The following is a 4,894-nucleotide window of genomic DNA, read 5'->3' as shown; positions in this document are numbered from 1 at the left end:
AGACTTAATACAACAAACTGCAACAATAACAACTAGTCCACAATTCTTACGAGGTTCAGTTTAACCATCTGCTGTTGAACCTCTCTGTTATTTGTATGCAAAGGTCATGACAGATGTTGGGTACAAGGAGATGCTGAGGCTGATAGCAGAGCTGTGAGGTTTTTATGTGGGAAGAAGGGACTGAGCAGCTTGCTGGGCTCATTAGCCAGTGATGGAGCCTTGCTGGTTCCTCATAGCCCAGCTCATCCCAGCTGCCAAGACCAGTTCAGCTGCCCCATGTCAGCCAGATCTGGGAAGTTAGCACTTCCATGTGACCAGGTGCTTGAGCAGGAGCTTGGTACCCTGCATATTTTCTCTCTGCGCTCTTACTTTGGTCGTTCTCTCTCTCTTCTGCTTATTCTAAATGCAAAAATCCATTCCTAAGGCACAATTTACAGCCTATAATCAGCTGGGTATACTATTACTCAGCAATGAGCAACATTTCTCCCCCCAGAAATACTGTTATGCGTAGTGGCCTTATTTCCTATTGTACTGCAATAAATGATTCCATGTGACGTAGGGCACAGGGCCTGAAAATCTGATTACTTTAGGGTTTCATAGTCACTTAACACCACCATTGTTGCAAATGACCAGGATTAGGGCAAAAGAAGTAGGCATGAAATGCTTGATCATAAATATCAGGCCTCAAGAGAGAATGAAAGCTTCTGTTTTTAATAAGAGCCTTTTTTGGAATAGCACAATCAGACTCTGAGAGGGCTCATTTCTGCTTCAACAAAGGACAGCAGGAGAAACTTTAAAATCGCAGACAATGTCAGCATTAATGCTAGCAAGTCTATACCGTGAGCAGTTCAACAGAAGGAACATAAGTCATCATCAGAAGTAGCTCACAGGTTCTGTGGGTATGTTTTTCCTGTAAAGAAAATCCGTCTAATTACTACTGTGTAAAAGTGTGTTTCAAAAGTCTGAAGAGTAGCTACTTTCAGAGGTTTATTTACCAACTTCACATATGAAATTACTATTTTGTTACATTCTTCCGAATGTGCTGTCGAACTCCCGTGACGTTAATGTTTAAGTTTACTCTGAAGTTCAAGTTTTAATATCAATAACTGCAATTCATCGTAATGAGGTAATGGTTAGTCTTTGTGGGCTGCCTTTTCACTTCCACTGACAAAATACATTTTCCTTTGTGGCCTTTCTAAACGTTTGAGGTAACGCCCAGGTTTCAAGGCAAGCGCTTGGGCTCCAATTCTGCGGCAGGGAATGGCAGAAGTGGAGGTAGCACAAATGGACCCTGCAATTCCACCATCCACTTTTGAAATGTCACAGGTACGGTGACGGCGCCCACAATGTATAGTTCTATCCAAATATATCTCAGTGCACCTCTCACAGGAGTCTGTAGCCTAAAACGAGAACTGACATCACGGGCTAGTCAAGAAGGATAAAGCATGATGTGAAAATACTTGTGCTACCTGAAAGCTGGGCTATTGCACTGAACGTTAAGTGTAGCCCCAGCACAGGCTTAGCCTATGTCAGCACTGCAGCCACTTGGACTATGCCGTGCCCTTATGTTCATTTGCACACCACTGGGTTTTATTTGGATGCTATAATATAGAGCCAAGAGTAAATTTAGAGCATATTGGAGGAAAGCTGGACTCCTCTGTGGCCGTTGGTAGTGTTGCCATTGACTTGAGCTTTATGGATACCACATTTTCAGACCCTAAGCCATCCCTCTTTCTGTCGCTGAGTGCTTTACCCATGCAGCAGCTGTAGTTACTCTGTTTTCAGGGACATTCTTCTAGCCCTTTGTGGTGTTTTTCAGGGGGATAACAGGCTTTTTGCATTTCACATGCTCATATTTTTGTTCTTAAATTTTTGCTTCTGCAGTTTTTGAGCCACAGTCTGTCTCACACTGAAAGATAAGACAAGGCTGGAACTCGGTGCTGCCTCCCCCAGAAGCCTTGCCGATGGATGGTGTATTCCCTCCCACTGCAGATAATTGACTATGTATTTCCCACAATGTTTTTATTGTATTTTACAGAGAAAAGTAATAAAAATAGAGGCTGTATGACAATCAAAGCAGTGTTTCCATTCCTCAGGCAATATTTTTCACTAACCCAAAGGAAAACACCTCCCCACCCTTTCCTGGTTACTACGCTTGGTATATGGTTCTCAGTAAGAAGAAAACCAGATGCCATTTTTAAATGTAAGATGGCAGAAACCAGAAAACCAGAAAAATGGGTCCCAATTCAGGGAAATGTTCCCGGATAGTCTTTGTATTCTTTGAAGTGCAATATGGACACTAATGTTTCCAGAGACATCGTCAAAGACCCTTTGTTATATCACCAAGTAGATAACTGTGTATGATAAATGCCTTGTTGACACAGTGTGCACTACAGATTACCTGCCCCGCACTCAGGCAGGGCGTTGTCAGTGCTACACAAAGATGTGCGAGCATATGCCATTTATGTGGTTCTAGTAATCCTCCACAGAAGTGTAGCTGCACAAGTGTTAAACAGATCCCAAAGCTATGTTAAGAGACCAGTTCTCAGGGAGAACTAGTTATGTGCCAAGCCCATGCAATCCAGTCATCCTCGTGGTGGTAATTAAACAGCATCTTACAATGAATATAAAAGCAATTAATCTAAGCAGGCATTTATTTCACTTTGCTATAACTGAAAAGGATATATTAATTTCCTCAACATTTTGGGAGGGGAAGGGAACTGAATGTCTGGCGGCTGTAATATTGAATGTTTCAGCCCCATAGGAATTTTTTTTTGTGGAAAGAGGGGAGCTTTGGAAAACAAATCTTAAATCAAGAGAAGGCAAATGAAGGCTGGTCTATGAGCAAGGAACCTTTAGACATCAAAATATCCCATCACAAATGTCTAAAAATGGTCTGTCTGGTATCATGTCCTTGCATTCAGCAGAGGACGGAACTGTTACATTAAGGAGTGATCTGTGATACCTTTAACTTTGAAGTGTTGGGTAGAATGAAGGCCTTTGTTTGGTAAGTTGAAGGCTGAATTACTTAAAATAATCTAAGGTTGAATGTCTGCCATTTTAAGTCTTTAACATTCTGTTCTTTTTTTTCTTTTTTTTTTTTTTGAAAGATACTATTAGCAAAGATGAGATGATGCTTAAAAATTTCCAGCCAGATGTGTCTCCAAACTTTCCCAGAGATGAAGGATATTCAAATGTAGTTTGGATTCAACCCATTGTATAGATAAGTTTGTTTTATAGCTGGCCGCAGCTGTGAAGTTTGGATTCAGATCTGTAACTCCCCTAAACTTTGAAGACTGTAGTCAAATCTGTGGTTTTGGATTTGAATCTCCAGTTGCTTGTTGCATCAGACTTGTCATTCACATCTGTTACACCAACAGCTCAGTGCAAAACTCTGATACCAGTTACAGACTCTGCAAAGCTGCACCTCAGAAAGGCCACTTCTCAAGCACACTGTTACATATGAGCAGCGACAGCAGCATATTGCAGGTCTGTAGGTTAACAACTCTCTACATGCCATCTAATGGCCATCGGTGACCCACCACAGAGCACTGGCTGGTGGGTCACAGGTTGTTGGCTCCCGCCCTGCAAAGTATGCTTTACATACTTCCTTCATATTATGTTTCTGTGTAAGCGAATGCTGTAGCTTCCCACAGGGATATTACGTGATCCTGTGTGGAAGGAGAGAGGGTTGGCGTAATTGCAAATGGGATGAAAGCTGGTCCTTGAGGCACTCTCTGAGGGCTTATCTATACAGAGTGGTTGCTGAGAAATAAAGTAGGAGGTGAATTTACAACACCTCAGCTCCACAGGTGGGCACTCTTAACATGCAGTAAGCAAGAGGGAAGGTACTCCACGTGGAAAATAAGAGGGAAAATACTCCACACAAGTGATGTTCCCATGAGGATACAGGGCTGTGAGGCTGAGGTCCCGCAGTTTCCCTCTCTTGTTTGCTCTACAGGCAGACCTTAAGACTTCAGCCACACTGTAAAAAATAACAACCCACAAATGTCTATCTGGGAGGGTGTCACTGGTTGTCACCATGGCATAGATGGCCACACCAACTGCAGTGATGGAGCCACCCGTGGTAAATGCTGGACAACTCTTCTGACCTGTTAATAGTTGGCAGAGTATTTGATGACAGTTGCAAGAATCTGATGCACAGCAGTATCCTTTACAGCAGTTTAATCTTTGTCATCAAATCCCCCAGCAGCCATGATTAATAGCAGCACTTGAGCTTGTTTTGAAAGTTGTATATTTGGCAGCTATGAACTTTGATCTATGGTTTCGCTTTAAAGAATCATTATGACACAAACTTTTCCTGTAATCCTTCCATCTAATTAAACCACACACAAATACTATGTGGGGAAATATGATGCTATTGATATAAGCTGTGTGTTTATTACAATATTTTAGGCACTTTATTAAAGTGGATAGTTGTTCCCAGCAAGATAGCAGATAAGCTCCCCAAAACCAATAATATCACCCAGAAAGAATATATAAGAGAATTTCCCAAGGCCAAATTCGATTACAAACCTTCTTTGTTGATTAATACTGTGCTTTTGAACCCGTTAAGGGCTCAGATGTTTTAACCTGAGCTAAAATTACTAGCATTTAATTAATCCAGCCTACTAATGTGTACTTTTCCACAAAAAGTTTGCCTTTGTTCCAGATAGTCAGATTTAAATGTCTAACATGACAGTATCTCTCTTCCTGTAGTAAGTTTTTCAGTATTTGGGTACAATTTAATGGGGAAGTTTTCAAAGATCCAAGAAAATTTATTCTCATATAAATATTTTAAACCATGAAACATCTATCTTTTCGTAGCTGAATCAACCATAAACCAGACATTTCTTGCTGGTATCTATCCTGCTGTACACTGTGTAGTGAAATT

The sequence above is a fragment of the Aptenodytes patagonicus genome, chromosome 3, assembly GCF_965638725.1.
Source record: "Aptenodytes patagonicus chromosome 3, bAptPat1.pri.cur, whole genome shotgun sequence".
Taxonomy (NCBI): Eukaryota; Metazoa; Chordata; class Aves; order Sphenisciformes; family Spheniscidae; genus Aptenodytes; species Aptenodytes patagonicus.
Note: the sequence above shows the minus strand (reverse complement) of the source record.